The following is a 17,528-nucleotide window of genomic DNA, read 5'->3' as shown; positions in this document are numbered from 1 at the left end:
AAGCTGATGGGGATAAAGGTAGACAAGTCTCCTGGCCTGATAGAATGCATCCCAGAGTGCTAAAAGAGATGGCTAGGCAAATTGCAAATGTACTCGTGATAATTTACCAAAATTCACGAGACTCTGGGATGGTCCCGACGGATTGGAAATTAACAAACGTGACACCACTGTTTAAAAAAAGATGTAGGCAGAAAGCGGGTATTTATAGGCCAGTTAGCTTAACTTTGGCAGTAAAGAAGATACTGGAATCTATCATCAAGGAAGAAATAGCGAGGCATCTGGATGGAAATTGTCCCATTGGACAGACGCAGCATCGGTTCATAAAGGGCAGGTCGTGCCGAACGAATTTAGTGGAATTTTGTGAGGACATTATCAGTGCAGGAGACAAAGGGGAGCCAATGGATGTGGTATATCTGGATTTCTAGAAAGCTTTTGACAAGGTGCCACACAAAGGTTGCTGCATAAGATAATGATGCATGGCATTAGGGGTAAGGTAGTAGCATGGATGGAAGATTGGTTAATTGATAGAAAGCAGAGTGGGGATTAATGGGTACTTCTCTGGTTGGCAATCAACAGCTAATGGTGTCCCTCAGGGATCCGTGTTGGGCCCCACAATTGTTCACACTTTACACAGACGATTTAGAGTTGGGAACCAAGTGCAATGTGTCCAAGTTTGCAGATGATACTAAGATGAGTGGCAAAGCAAAAAGTGCAGGGGATACTGGAAGTCTGCAGAGGGATTTGGATAGTTTAAGTGAATGGGCTAGGGCAGATGGAATACAATGTTGACAAATGTGAGGTTATCCATTTTGGTAGGAATAATAGCAAAAGGGATTATTATTTAAATGATAAAATATTAAAACATGTTGCTCTGCAGAGGGACCTGGGTGTCCTTGTGCATTAGTCGCAAAAGGTTGGTTTACAGCTTTGAAATGAAATGAAAATGAAAATCGCTTATTGTCACAAGTAGGCTTCAAATGAAGTTACTGTGAAAAGCCCCTAATCGCCACATTCCGGCGGCTCTTCAGGGAGGCTGCCCCGGGAATTGAACTGTGCTGCTGGCCTGCCTTGGTCTGCTTTCAAAGCCAGCGATTTAGCCCTGTGCTAAACCAGCCCCTTATCAGAGGTGATTGAGAAGGCGAATGGAGTTATGTCCTCATTGCTAGAGGGATGGAGTTTAAGACAAGGGAGGTTATGCTGCAACTATATAAGGTGTTAGTGAGGCCACACCTGGAGTATTGTGTTCAATTTTGGTCTCCTTACCTGAGAAAGGACGTGGAGGGTGTGCAGAGGAGATACACTAGGTTAATCCCAGAGTTGAGGGGGTTGGATTACGAGGAGAGGTTGAGTAGACTAGGACTATACTTGTTGGAATTTAGAAGGATGCGGGGGGGGGGGGGGGGGGGGGGGGGGATCTTATAGAAATGTATAAAATTGTGAAGGGAATAGATAGGATAGATGCAAGGAGGTTGTTTCCATTGGCGGGTGAAAGCAGAACTAGGGGACATAGCCTCAGAATAAGGGTAAGTAGATTTAGGTCTGAGTTTAGGACGAACTTCTTCACCCAAAGGATTGTGAATTTATGGAATTCCCTTCCCAATGAAGCAGTTGAGGCTCCTTCATTAAATGTCAGATGGCCTACTCCTGCTCCCAGTTCTTATGTTCTTATAATTACATATCAGCTGCAGGTCAAAGCGTGGAATTCTTTTCTAATGATTAATGCAATTGGCTGCTGCCATTTTAAGGTAGAGGTTTCACTCAATGCCTGCAGCATGAGATTCCTCCGATCTACAAATGAATGAAAGGTAATGCCGGAAGTACCTTTGGATATCCCGGAATGTGGTTGTTCATGTTGCCAACTTATCCATGGTGACTTGCAGCACTGGGCCAAAGGGGGTAACTCGTTAAGGGATTTGCCCTCAAAGTCCATCAGAGGACCACCTTCCCCGTCACAATGTAAATTCTGCCCACCTCACCCCCACCAGAGACTGCCCTGCCACCAGAGGCCCCCATAAGAGAGACCACTTCCTAGAAGCCCCCATTGGAGGGACCCTGCCTGGAAGTCCCCAGAAGAGATACCATTGCCTAGCGTCCAGGCAGGAGTCTCTCTTATGGAGGGCTTCCAGGCATGGGCCTCTGTAATGGGAGAGTTTCTGGTAAGAGTCTCTGTAATGGGGGGCGGTCTCTCTTGTAGGGGTGGGGGTGGAGGGGGGAAGCTTTCTGCTAATGGGAGTCACTTTTTTATTGTTTGCTGACCAAGGTACAGTGTAAAGTATTATTCTGCGTACAGACCTGAGAGATCACTCCTTACATATATGCATAAATATAACATACAAAAAATATATACAACTGTAAAAACAGAAAATTAATAAAAAGATAAATTTAATATATAGACAGACCACTCAAGAGTCTAGTAGCAGCAGGAAAAAAGCTGTTTTTGAATCTGCTGGAACAAGCTCTCAAGCTTTTGTATATTCTGCCCGATGGAAGAAGTTGGAAAATGGAGTAACTGGGAGTAACTGCTTTTCCAAGGCAGTGAGAAACATAGACAGAATTGATAGGTGTAAGACGGGCTTGTGTGATGGACTATGCTGTATTCACAACTCTCTGTAATTTCTTATGCTCTTGGGCAGAACAGTTGCCATACCAAGCTGTGATGCAGCCAGATGGGATGCTTTCCATGGTGCATCTATAGGAATTGGTAAGAGTCAATGTGGACATGCCGTATTTCTATATATTCCTGAGGACGTATGGGCACTGTTGCGCTTTCTTAATCATAATGTCGACAGGGGTGGACCAGGATAAATAGTTGGTAATAGTCACACCTAGGAACTTGAAACTGTCAACCATTTCCAGTTCGACATCATTGATATAGACAGGACACTTCATTCCTGAGGTCGATGACTAGCTACTTTGTTTTGCTGACATTGAGGGAGAGATTGCTGTCATTGCACCATGTCACTAAGTTCTCTATTTTCCTCCTCTACTCTGACTGGTCTTTATTTCAAATCCGACCTACCAGGGTTGTATCATCAGGAAACCCACAGGTGGAGCTGGTGCCAAATTTTGCCACGCAATCATGTGTGGAGTGGAGAGGGTGGGTGAGCAGAACAGGTGAGGTTTGGGGGTGAAGGGGGGTGGTACGGGTGGACAGGCAATGAGTAGAACCATGAGCAAGGGGGAGCAAGAAATCCAGTCGCGGGGAGGTTTGCGGAAAAACCAGGGAGGCGGGGTGTGGGTAGGGGGAACGTGGTAATTGGCAGGTTGAGCAGTGCCGGGGTGGGTAAAGAGGCGGGGGGGGGGGCAAAAATTAAAATTTGTGACTAGCTGTAAAGAGTGTGGAATGTTGTGCCAGGAGCAACACCAGAAATGCCTTGACACGAGGCTCCAATCTAGTGAAGCCGTTAGAAATAATTCTTAATACAGAAATAAACTGGACCACATAAGCAGTGTCACAAGCAATAGATTCACACAATGTTATGTCCAATTTAAGATAATGGGAGGACAATCAAGATAATGGAAACTGGAACCTCCAGAAATATTCCCTTCTTCAACTATGGTGCTGTCAACATATTGTTCCAACCATACAGAAAAACAACACTTCTCTTGTCCATTACTGCATCCACAGATGTGCCTGAGAACACTGGTGAGAATAGCTCAATGTAGAGAGACATATACATGATTTAATGATTTAATATAATCTAGTGTGGAAAAAAAAAAGGAATGAAGTAAGGACTCAGGCAGGTTGGAACCCTCCCAGTGAACAGAACCCGGGTAGTCTCCACTGCCCTTTGATTACTTGTGTCTTTATTGCTTCAAACTTGAACTGGTACCAGACGGTTTTGAATTATTCATTGTCTGAGTAGATTGCGAACTGGAATTAGTTTGGCAAGTAGAGCCTGCAGCTCCTCAACTTCCTCATCGTCTCCATCTATTTAATTTTAATGAACTCAATTATTTACCTTAATTAGTACCTTGGCCGTTCTACTCTCCAGTCTGTAGTATTGCCTTATTGATAAGGCTTTTAATAGTTTCTTTTGTCCGTACCTGTATTGTAACATTCTTGTGTTACAAATTCTCAAGTTCGATAATGGAAGTTTTGTGCAGTCAGTGGAACAAACAATAGCGCAGCTGATAGCTGATCCAGTTATTTTGTCTGAAGATGTTAAGGGCATTTTGGGACAATTATACACAGTTTTGGCTCAAGTGTTGCAAAAGAAAGCAATACTTGCATTTATATAATGGTTGAGCAACTCATGGCATCCTGTAGTTGCTATTATAACATAGCAAACAATGTATATCAATCATTAGACATGAGCACACATGGCCGTTGAACCTACTTTTGGAGGTATATGTTGAGAGCAGTATATGGTGCAGAACACTGAGATCTCACTCAAACAATGATGGATGTGTAAAGGATCAGTTTGCAGGATTGGGTAGTGTTGTATTATTTTCGGTGTTATCTAAATTGCCCGTAGTGTCCTAATAAAAAAAGTAAGGTTAAGGGGGGGGGGGGTTGTTGGGTTACGGGTATAGGGTGGATACGTGGGTTTGAGTAGGGTGATCATGGCTCGGCACAACATTGAGGGCCGAAGGGCCTGTTCTGTGCTGTACTGTTCTATGTTCTATGTTCTATCTTTGAAGTAAGGGGTTTTAAGAGATCCAATGTTTATTTAAAAGGTTAATTTGAGTTCATGGAATAAACATAGTTTTGTTTTGAAAACCACGTGTCCATAATTATAGTGCTACACCTGGGGATCAAGCCGTATGCTTCAAAAGCAACAATCCATTAAAGGTGGGGGTTGGTTGAACTCCATGATACATTTTGGGATTCTGAAAACACCTCTCCCATAACAATTGGGGGCTCGAGGGGGATAAAAGTCTATCTATTGGATTGGCTTTTGTGAACTCAAAGACAGTGAAGAGTTGTTGCTTTTCCGGTGTGGTATTTTAGTTTAAGTCTCTCTACATTGAGCTATTCTCACCAGTGTTCTCAGGCACATCTGTGGATGCAGTAATGGCTCTTTTAGAAGCTCAGAAGTTTTTGGGGATGGAGACTGTCACACGCAGTACCTTACAGACAGACTAAAAACAGACTGTTAGATTTGGCAAAAACATTGCAGTTAACATTACCTGACAAAATGTGAAAAGGTGAGGTAATTATGGTGGTGGCTAAGCATTTAAAGTTGCCTGAGATACAGTTTGACTCATTGGAAATGGCAAAAATTCAGTAGCAAATTAAAAAACTGGAACATGAGAATGAATTAAAGCTGCTTGAATACAAAAGAGAGAGAGGAGAAAGAAAAGGAGAGAGAAGAAAGGAGAAAAGAAAGAGTAGCCCTAGCAGAACAAAAATAAAGAGAAAGGGAGATACAGATCAGGGAAAAAGATAAAGCGAGAGAGTTTGAACTTCAGAAAACGGCCATAAAACAAGACAGTCAGTTAAAATTGGCAGATGTAAAGGGAAACGTACAGTTGGATGATAGTGATGAGGATAGTGAGAAAGAGCGTCAAAGTTGAAGGTGTAGCGGGGATCTATTTAAATATGTCCAAGCATTGCCAAGGTTTGCCGAGAAGGAAGTGGAAGCCTTTTTCAATTCATTTGCGAAGGTAGCTAAACAAATGAAATGGCAACAGGACATGTGGGTGTTACTAATTCAAACAAAGCTGGTAGGTAGAGCTTGTGAAGTGTTTACATCACTACCAGAGGAGGTATCTGGAACATACGAGGAGGTGAAGAAATACATCTTAAGTGCATATGAGCTAGTGCCTGAAGCTTACTGAAAAAGGTTCAGAAATTTAAGTAAAGAATTTGGTCAAACATACATGGAGTTTGAAAGGCTCAAACAGAGTAATTTTGATAGGTGGATAAGGGCTTTGAAAATAGACCAAATGTATGAAGCTCTCAGAGAAATTATACTTTTGGAGAAGTTTACAAATTCAATTCCTGATGTAGTGAGAACTCATGTGGAAGAACAGAGGGTTAAAACTGTGAGATTAGCAGCAGAAATGGCAGATGATTTTGAATTAGTTCATAAATCAAAGATTGGTTTCCGACATCAGTTGCAGCCAGTGAGGGATAGAAACTGGGGACATGATAAATACTCAAGTGGTAAAGGTAAAGGTGATCTCATGGGAGACAATAAGAGAGTGTACCTCAGATTAAACAAAAAATCTAGGAGGGTGGAAAGAAATGAAAAGTTTCAAATGTTTTAACTGTAATAAACTAGGCCATGTAAAGTTACAGTGTTGGTGGTTGAAGAAAAGCACTGGAAAGGCTGATGTGGTAAAACTGGATAAGACAGTGGGATTTGTTAGAGTAGTAAATGACGGAGGTGCAAACAATTGTACAGCCTGTTCAAGAAGTAATTGTTAAGAAGGTGCCAGATGTCTTTAAAGAATTTACTTGTGTGAGGAAAATTTACTCATGTGTATCAGGAGGAGCAGGTAAATAAGTCACAATTTTAAGAGATACAGGGGCTAGTCTATCTTTAATGGTAAGAGATGAGGAATTATGTAGCTTGGGAAGAATGTTACCAGAAAAGGTGGTGATATGTGGAATTCAGGGTGAGTGGAGTTGCATTCCATTATATAAGATAAGGTTGGAAAGTCCAGTGAAGAGTGGTGAAGTGGTGGTAGGAGTAATAGATAACCTATCTTGTCCAGGAATGCAGTTTATCTTGGGTAATGATATAGCTGGATCGCAGGTGGGAGTGATGCCTACTGTGGTTGATAAGCCAGTGGAAAATCAGACAACTGAAGTGTTGAAGGACGAATATCCTGGGATTTTTTGCGATTGTGTAGTAACAAGGTCGCAAAGTCACAGGTTAAGACAAAAGGAGAAATCAAAGAGTGAAGATGAAGTTGAAGTGCAATTATCACAAACGATTTTTGATCAGATGGTTTAAAAAGAACAAGAACAGGTGGACGATGAGGCGGATATTTTTAGTTCGGGAAAATGGGGGAGTTACAACAGAAAGATGTATAAATAAAATGGATGTATCGGAAAGCATATACGGAAGAGGAATCTGAGAGTATACCAGAGCGTTATTATTGTAAAAGTGATGTCTTGATGAGAAAATGGAGACCTGTACATATGCAGGCAGATGAAAAGTGGGCAGAAGTTCATCAAGTAGTATTGCCGCGAAGGTATAAAAAGGAGGTGTTGGGAGTTGCACATGAGGTACCATTGGGAGGTCATTTGGGAATAAGGAAAACTCAAGCTAAAATACAGAAACATTTTTATTGGCCTGGACTTCATAAAGATGTATTTAAATTTTGTCAATCATGTCACCTATGTCAAGTTACAGGGAAACCTCAAGCAGTGATAAAACCAGCTGCCTTAATACCCATTCCAGCATTTGAGGAACCTTTTACAAGGGTCCTAATTGATTGTGTAGGACCACTTCCTAAAACAGTGTAGCCACCTGGGTTGGCCACTACCCGACTTAAAATGGAGATTCGCAAAGAACGCAGGGAAAATTGGACAGTATGAGAAAACAAGCAGTTTGCAGAGTTCTTCTGTATATTCGAGTTGCAGAAAGCAGACAGCATTGAAACCAGCAATCTGAATATTAATGAGCGATTCCCAGGCACAATAGCAACAGTTAGGATAATTGAGGTAAAACCAGACTTCTCGCCGCCAGCAGGAGTCCAAGACAAAAGAGGCTAACGAGCACCCAAGGAATGCCCAGCGATCAGGAAACAGCCCCAGTATTGGGGAATTCAAACCGATCGATTGGTACGTGATCCAATCGATTGGAGTCAGGTACGGGGTCCGCCCAAAAGGGCGCGAAGCCCCTGGGGCCTATAAAAGACAGGCCCCAAGTTCAATTCGCTCTCTTGGCAGTTTCTCTCGATAGACTTCTCGGCAGGGTCACGCAGCAGACCGAAACAACACTTGACCCTTAACTGCCTTGCAGCTGCACCAACAAGTAAGTGTCCAGTCAACACACGCTACGAGATAGGCGCTCCTGACCCTTAGTCCATACCAGCTAGAAGCCTGCAGCCTCAGGATTAAACAAGAGGCCATTGTTCCCTGACCCAGTGGGTTCCTTTTCCAGAAGATAAGTATTGGCCTGTAGTGGTAGAAGTAGCTTAGTTTTGTAGTATTTATGCATGAGTAGTGATTAACTGTGTATATAATAAATGTGTTTTGATTTGAACTTTACTAACTGGTGTATTGAGTTATTGATCTGAACTTGAACTTGAACCTCGTGGATGTATCATAAAGATACCTGGCGACTCTAGAGCAAGGGAATAAAACAGAGCCAAGTGAGTGTAAAGCACACTCACCAGAACCAGCAATCTGAATATTAATGAGCGATTCCCAGGCACAATAGCAACAGTTAGGATAATCGAGGTAAAACCAGACTTCTCGCCGCCAGCAGGAGTCCAAGACAAGAGCAAGGGAATAAAACAGAGCCAAGTGAGTGTAAAGCACACTCACCAGAACGAGCAACAACAAAAAGTGGGAATCAATATCTTTTGACTATAATGAATGCGTCTACTAGGTTTCCAGAGGCCATTCCAGTACGTAATATTACAGCTTAAAAGATTGTGGAGGAGTTATTTAAATTCTTTACTAGATATGGACTACCCACAGAAATACAAGCGGAACAAGGATCAAATTTTACCTCAAAGTTATTCAAAGAAGTTATGCAATAGCTTAGGAATAAAACAATTTAAATCAACTGCATACTAATCGTACGAATCGCAGGGAGCGTTAGAAAGGTGGCATCAGACATTAAGGATAATGTTGAGGGCTTATTGTCAAGATTATCCAGAGGATTGGGATAAAGGAATTCAATTTGTACTGTTTGCAATTAGGTATGCAGCCAATGAGTCAACCAAATTTAGTCCATTTGAACTAATTTTTGGTCATGAGGTAAGAGGACCACTTAAATTGGTGGGTGAGAAATCGGAAATTACACTATTAGATTATGTATCAAATTTTAGGGAACAATTAAATAGAGCAGGTGAAGTGGCTAGAGAACATTTGAAAGTTGCACAAAATGTGATGAAATGGGTAGCGGACAAGAAATCCACAGTTCATAGGTATGCAAGTGGAGATAAAGTTTTACTGTGGTTACCAGTGGTAGGGGGGCCTTTAAAAGCTAGGTTTTGTGGACCGTATCAGATTGAAAGGAAATTAAGTGAGGTGAATTATGTGGTAAAAACACCAGATATAAAGGTGTGTCATGTGAATATGCTTAAAAGGTACTTTGAAAGGGAAGGAGAGAAAAAGGAGGTTTTATTGATTCTAACTCAAAGTGATGAACCAAATCCAGATGACTGAATTTGACATACCTCAAATTAAATTGGAAAATGAGGATGCTCTTAAAAATTGGGATGAATTGTTAAGTTACCTTCCAGAGGAAAAACAAATTGACCTGAAAGAGTTATTGATATCACATGGACAAGTTTGTAGAGATAAATTGGGAAGTACTAAAATGGCTATCATGATGTAGATGTGGAAAATGCTGTTCCGATCAAGCAACATCCATATAGACTTAACCCTATAAAATTGGAAAAGGTTAACAGAGAGATTGAGCGTATGCTTAATAATGGCATAATTGAAGTGGATTGCAGCCAATGGAGCTCACCCATAGTGATAGTACCTGAACCAGACGGTACCCAACGGTTGTGTGTGGACTATCGAAAGGTGAATGCAGTTACAAGACCGGACTCTTATCATATCCCACGTTTGAAGGATTGCATTGAGAAAGTGAGACAATCTGCTTTTATTTCCAACTTCCAGACATGGAAAGAACATTTTAAGCATTGTATGGAGTTCTTTCATCGACTTCAGGCGGCGGGTTTGGTGATGAACCTAGCCGAAAGGGAATTTGGAGAAGCCCGAATCACTTTCCTTGAGTAGTTTCCTCACAACAACTCCTGGACTGCAGTGAGTGAATAAGTGAGTGGGTGCCACTTATATATTGCTGCCAAACTTCGATCTGATGAGGTAACGGCAGATGGATAAAGCCCATCCCACCCCACAATGAGATTCGACGAAGGGCCCATTTATAAATAAATAATTAACTGAAAAGTGGATGACCTGGCAAGGCAACCTGTCCCGCTGGCCAGCAGGAATCGCTCAAACTTTCCCAAAGGCTACCCACTTAGTCTCCAGTGCAGAAAATTCCACCCAAAATACCTGATGATTGATCAGAACAGAATGAGGGCCTCTTCACTACCAGAATTGCTGGGTGATCAGCACATTCATCCATTTGGTCATCCAAAATCCTTAAGCAACTCCAAACAACCTACTTCGCATCTTATTGCTTTCCAAAATCAATTAACCAGTTTGGAGTGAAGTTCCTGGTATTAGAAGGTAAATATACAATACTCAATTTCCATACATGGTCCACGTAACATCACATGACTGACACACCAAGTATGGCATTGACATAAGAAGTATTTTACTACAGCATTGATGAACCCAATCCTTGGAGTAGGTCTCAAATACATAGCATTCAGAGGCCAGAGTCTAATGGCTAAATTAACGTGTTTACTAATGGATGTGCAAAGCAACCTTGCTGGGTTCAATGCACAGTGATGCTTTTCGTGATAAAATGACACAATCACTTCAGTGATCACAGTCATAGCCAAAAGCAAAATGGAAATTATGTTGCAAATGTCAGAACCATCGGGCAAAACTGCTTACCTTGCTCTCCCATTTTGAACTAAATAATCAAGTTCTATTTTTAAAGAAGTTATGGGATTATTTAACAAGAGAAATAAAGCATAGATGTGAAGATGAACAAAAGTCTTATCCCAGGCATTCACTAATGAAACTCTGGATCCAAGCTGGCATTATGGCCTTGTGTCCTTTGGTTTTGTTGAAGTCACAATGCTGGTTAGTTAAATGTACAGTAAGAAGTCTGACACCAGGTTAAAGTCCAACAGGTTTGTTTCAAACACTAGCTTTTGGAGCACCTGAGGAAGGGGCACATTTGCATTGGGGTCACTAGCCTCATTGCGAGTTTGAGCTTGTAATCCAGGCTGACTCTCCAATACTGTGCTGGAGGAATATGGCATGATAGAAGGTAACATCTTTTGGAAGAGACATTGGGCAGGATTCTCTGCTGGCGGGATGCTCCATTTTGCCGGCAGCCCGGGGGTTTCCCGACGGCGTGGGGCTGCCCCACAATGGGAAACCCAACTGTCCGGTGGGCATAACAGAACATTCCACCGGCAGGGTGAAGCAGAAATGTAGCGCGGTGGGATGGAACATCCCGACGATTAAATTTAAGCACCATCTGGCTTAGTTGCAACGTAACATCCCATTACACTGGCTGGAACTAGCAACTATGGCCAGGTAGAGGAAGAGGAATAGGTCATTTAACCACTCAAGCTTGTTCCGTCATTCGATAATACCTTGGCTTATCTGTGACCTAATTCCATATGTCTTTCTGTGCCTGTCAATCAATCTCAGATTTAAAAGTAACAATTGATTTGGCATCAATTGACATTGGTGAAAGAGAATTCCAAAACTCTGCCACTCCTTGTGTTTAGAAGTGTTTTCTCATTTCACCCCTGAAAGGTCTGGTTTGAATTTTTACATTATACCCTTCAAACAAGATTCCTTAGCCAGTGAAATTAATTTCTATCTGAATTATATTGTTCCTGCCAATATCTTGAAACTTCTGTCAAATCACCCCTTGGGCCAAGTAGATCGAGTGTCAGTGATTTAAGAGACAGTGCTCATTGTATCGTAAGGTTTAGGATGATGATAGAGAAGGATCATAGACAATCCAGAGTAAAATAGATTAACTGTGGGAGAGCCAGATTTAAATGGGGCGTGAATGGAGCTGGGCCAGTTAAACGGGAACTAAATGTTGGCGGGAAAAATGGTAGCTGAACAACCTCCAAATTGTCTAGACACAGTCAAGGTATATTCCCTTAAAAAGGAAAGATGGGGCAAACTAACCGAGTGCTCTTGGAATGAAAAAGGAGGCAGATATTAAGCTAAGGAAAATCAAAAGAGTGCTTGTGACAGGTGTCAGGTATAAAACAGTGTTGAGAAGCCCGAGGAAAACGGAAGGTTGAGAGAGGAGTGATAAAGTATATTAGTATATTAAAGTATATTAGAGAAACAAAGAGGGATTATGAGGCAAGGCTGGCAGTCAACATAGTGTTCTTGAAAATACAGGAAAATGTGTCATTTGAAACATAGAAGTCTGGCAATATCTGGTTTGAGAGGATACAGGGAAAGATCCCACAAAAGTTTCATAGCAGCTTCAAAGAGCAGGGTTGTAAAATGCAGATTCGTGCTCACAAACAGGCTTAGCAAACACACAGGTTTCATGTGGTAAGCTAAAACAATGGCTCACACCTTCATGGAATGTATCTATCTCAGGAAGCATCTGGAAAAGCATGGATGAGAGTTTCAATTGCATTAAGTGACGAATGTTTAAAACAGGCAAGTCTTTCAAGTCATAACCAAGTTAAATTTTAGCATACAGCTAAAAGCAAAGTTTCACACCTTAATTGAAATAAACTCTCTTAGTAAACAGCTGGAAAGGATGGAAGATGCTCAGTCGAATTTGGTGTCAATTTTAAAGTGTAAAATTCTACGAACATCAAGACAATTAAAAGAAAATTGGAGACGACCTGTCTACGAGAAACATCATTTAAGTCAAAATCAAAGGCAAAGTTATGAGCTGGGGACAATTGGAAAATTAAACGATTCGAAATCACAGAAATAAAAGTTAACTATTGAAACCAAAGCATTTTTTAATCAGATCTGAGAGGAGACGATATGCCCAAAATGAATAATTAGTTGTAGTAAGATGTTTACATCAAAGATACTTTTAAACTATCAAAGTGAAACAAGCCCATTTACAATAAAGTTGTTAAAACTTAATAACTCTCAGAAAGAGAATATAAACCCAGGGAGCAGAAGCAACAACAACAGCAACAGCAACAGGAGAGAAGGGGAGGAGAACTCAGAGAGAGAGAGAGAGCTCGGTCATGGGAAAGACAAGGCAAGCAGCCGAGTTTAAACAGTTATACATCTAAGGAAGACTAGAATTTAAACAGGAGTCAGAGTCAGCTTGGAGATAGCTAGCAGAGCCAGCTCTCACAGCTCGGTGCATGGGAAAGACAGGACACAGCAACCGAGTTCACCAGCGAATACAACTCAAGAAGACCAGATTTTAAGAAGATCGATTGACAAAGTGGGACTGAAGGTCTGTACAACCAACCAGCAGCAGCCAGAAGCAAGATATTTTTTCCTTTCTGTAAAGAAAGTGTTTGCAGCTTTTAAAAGAAAAAATATAATAATAAAAATAACTTAACCTGAAAAAGTGGTTATTAGCTTACTTCACTTCCTTAATAACGCAGGACCCAGGACATCAATGCTATTAAGGGGTAAGTAGGTAAAATTCTTCGGTGAAGGTATGGGTTATACCGGGGGATAACTTGAAAAGATAGTTTGACCTGAATAGCACCCACAGAAGCCTGCATTGGAGTCAGGGAGTGAGAATCCCTGTTCACCATTTAGAATATCAACCTTTTTTTGGTATAGGGGGAATTCTAAGAATAGTGGTGAGTTTTAACTTCAATAGGGGGAACCTCAAAGTGTTTTATAGGCATATAAATAGAAAAATGTGGTAAAGAGAGGAGTAGGCCGATTAGGGACCTAAAGGGAATTTTTAATTTTTAATAATCTGTATTATCACAAGTAGGCTCACATTAACACTGCAATCAAGTTACTGTGAGAAACCCCTTGTCGCCACATTCTGATGCCTGTTTGGGTGCACAGAGGGAGAATTCAGAATATCCAATTCACTGACCAGCATGTCTTTCAGACTTGTAGGAGGAAACTGGAGCAACCGGAGGAAACCCATGCAGACACGGGAGAATGTACAGACTACGCACAAACAGTGACCCAAGCCAGGAATGGAACCTGGGAGCTGTGAAGCAATAGTGCTACCCACTGTGCTACCGTGCTGTCCAGACTGGGGCACGGCTGAGGTATTAAATTAATATTTTGCATCTGTTCTTACCAAGGAGGTAGATGTTATCCAGGCCATGGAATCAGACAAGGAAACTCTGTGCTTCGAAGGGTTCAAAATTGAGGAAGTGTTGAATAGTCTGTTGGTACTTAAATTTGCAAGGCACAGAGATCATGTGAGATGCTTTCAAGGATAATGAAGGAAGTGCAAATGGAAATTGGAGTGGCACTGGCCATAATCTTCCACTCAGGAGAGGTGATGGAGGACTCTAGAATTGCAAATGTTATGCCTTTTTTCAAGAATGGTTCTAAGGATAGCCTCAACAATTACAAAACAGAGTTATTCTTTGAGAAAGAAATCGCTTGGCACTGCTTTACAGAAAGGATCTAACTCCAGTCAGACCCATGCAGAAACTCTGGCTGAATGTCTTCTGAAGCTGTTTTAACTGGCTTGTTTCAGTTCCCCGTGTCCTCAGGCAAGTCTGCACTGCTTTAAGGACTGTCAATCTCTTGTAACTAAATTGCAGTGAGAGCAGAACCTGACGCAGCTTCATTCAGCTCAGAACAGAAAATGTTTTCTTAAAAAGACTGATGCCATAGCTCCACCCAGCAATAGCATATCTCATCAAGCTGAAAATAATTAACTCTCCAGGGAATCCCCTCAAAACAAAATTGCATTAGCCCAAGTTTTACTTTACAATGGTTAGTTGCAACTCTGGCTCCCAAAGCTGTCTGTCAACTCAAGAATCTTTTGAAACATGATTTCAGCAGCCAAACATGCTCTAACCCGACGGGCAGCATGTGTGCAGTGGTTAGCACTGGGACTGCAGCGCTGAGGACCCGGGTTCGAATCCCGGCCCTGGGTCACTGTCCGTGTGGAGTTTGCACATTCTCCCCATGTCTGCAGGGGTTTCACCCCCACAATCCAAAGATGTGTGGGGTAGTTGGATTGGTCACACTAAATTGTTCCTTAATTGGAAAAAATGAATTGGGTACACTAAATTTATTTAAAAAAACATGCTCTAAACCAGGTTTTTAAACCTTTCCTGCACCAAGTACGTATAATGCAATATATCTGAAATTCCTACATTCACTGCAATAGTTATAGCTCATGGAATAAAAGGGACAGTGGCAACATGGATACAAAATTGGTTCAGTAATAGGGAACAAGAAGCAATAGTGAATGGATATTTTACTGGTCAGAAGAAGGTTTGTAGTGCAGTTCCCAAGGGGTCCATATTTGGAGCCTTGTTTATCCTGATATATATTAATGATCAAGATCTTGGTGTGTAGGGGACAGTTTCAAAATTTGTGGACGACACAAAACTTGAAAGTATTGTAAATTGTGAGGAACATAGTGTAGAACTTCAACAGGACATAGACAAGTTGGTGAAGTAGGCATATAGATGACAGATGAATTTCAATGTGGAGAAGTGTGAGGTGATGTATGTTCGCAGAAAGAAAATGGGGAGACAATATGAAATAAGGGGTACAATTCTTAAGGGGGTGCAGGAGCAGAGGGACCTGGGCGTACATGTGAATAATTAATTAAAGGTGGCAGGACAGGTGGAGAGAGAAGTTAATACAGTGTATAACAGTCTGGGTTTCAAGAATAGGTGCATAAAATACAAGAGCAAGGACGTTATGCTGAACTTATGCAAGACAGTTGTTATACCTCAGCTGCAATATTGTACACAGTCCTGGGCACGATACTATAGGAATAATGAGAATGCATTGGAGAAAATGCAGAAGTTTACAGGAATGGTTCAAGGGATGAGAAATTTCAGTTGTGAGGATAGATGGGAAAGGTTGGAACTGTTCTTGATTTGATAGAGATGGTCAAAATCATGAGGGAGCTGGATGCAGTAGATAGAGAGAAATTATTCCTCATCATAAAAGGATCAAGAATGAGAGGGCAGAGATTTGTAAAAGGAGCAAATGCGATGTGAGGAAAAAAAACTTTTTTCACACGAGGGGTTAGGGTCTGGGTTGCTCTGTCTGGAATTGTGGTGGAGACATATTCGATTGAGGCATATGAGAGGGCATTGGATGAATAGCTGAATAGAAATAATGTGCAAGGGTACAGAGAAAAAGCAGGATAATGTCACTCAGCCAGGATGCTCATTTGGCGAGCCGGTGTGGACATGATGGATCAAATGACCTCCTGCTGTATCGTAACAATTCTGTGATTTAACTCAAACCAGCGGGGAAGTTTCCCCTTGATTTCCATTAACTCCAGTTTTGCTGGGAATTCTTGATGCCATACTCAGTCAACTGCTGCTTTGATGTCAAGAGCAATCACTCCCACCTTACCTCTGGAATTTAACTATTTTAACCATGTTTGAACCAAGGTTGTAATGAGATAAGAAATTAAGTGACCCTGGTGGAACCCAAACTGAGCCTCTGTGAGCAACCTATTGCTAAGCAGTGCCTTGATAGAGTTGTTGATGACCCCGCTATTGATGACCCCTTCCATCACTTTACTGATGAGTAGACTGGTGGGGAGGTATTGGCCAAGTTAGGTTTCTCCTGCTTTTTGTGTACAGGACAAACCTAGGCAAATTTCAACATTGATGGCTAATGCCTGTGTTGTAGCTGTATTGGAGAAGCTAGGCTAAGGACGCAACAAGTTCTGGAGCCTTCAGTACTATTGCCAAAATATTGTCGGGGCCCATAGCCTTTGCAGTATCCAGTACCTTCACCCATTTCTTGATATCATGTAGGCTGAATCGAATTGACTGAAGACTGGCATTTGTGATGCTGAGGACCTCTGGAAGAGGCAAACCTGGATCATTCGCTCAGCTCTGATGCATGATTTAATAGTCAACTTAAATTTGTGTTAAAATGGAGTCTGCTGGGATCAGGACAACTTGATCAGAAGTGAGGGTTTATAGGGGAGAAAAAGCAACAGATGGCAGCAGATGGCCATGGATTGTGGCTTCCAGTGAGGAACTCCCTGGGGAGATGATTGACTACTCTGAAACCATCTTGAAAATCAAAGTCTGATTGCGGAACTACAGAGAGGTCTCCCTGCTGTCTGCCACAGGGAAGGTCATTGCAAGATCCTCCTCAATTGCCTACATTCAGTGGCTCAAGAGTTCCTTCTAGAGTTGTAGTGTGATCACCTCTTACCAAGAGGCACCATAGACATCATCTTCACTTAGCAGCAAATCCAAGATAAATACAAGGAACAGCACCAACCATTCTATATGCTCTAATTTGAACTCATGAAAGCCTCTGACTCTGTCAGCTGTGAAGGCTAATATTCTCCTCAAATTCTGTTGCCCTCAGAAATTTGTTGCCATCCTCTGCCTATCCATAGAACCCCGGACATACGGTACATACTCTTGCGACTCGGCCAATGTTGTCTGCCTCATACGCTGCAGGAAAGGATGTCCCGAAGCGTGGTACATTGGTGCGGCCATGCAGATGCTGCAACAACGAATTAACGGACATCGCGCGACAATCACCAGGCAGGAATGTTGTTCCCTTCCAGTCGGGGAACACTTCAGCAGTCAAGGGCATTCAACCTCTGATCTCCGGGTAAGCATTCTCCAAGGCGGCC

Source organism: Scyliorhinus canicula, chromosome 10 (genome assembly GCF_902713615.1).
Source record: "Scyliorhinus canicula chromosome 10, sScyCan1.1, whole genome shotgun sequence".
Taxonomy (NCBI): Eukaryota; Metazoa; Chordata; class Chondrichthyes; order Carcharhiniformes; family Scyliorhinidae; genus Scyliorhinus; species Scyliorhinus canicula.
The sequence above is the reverse complement of the archived record's forward strand: the minus strand, read 5'-3'. Positions refer to the sequence as shown.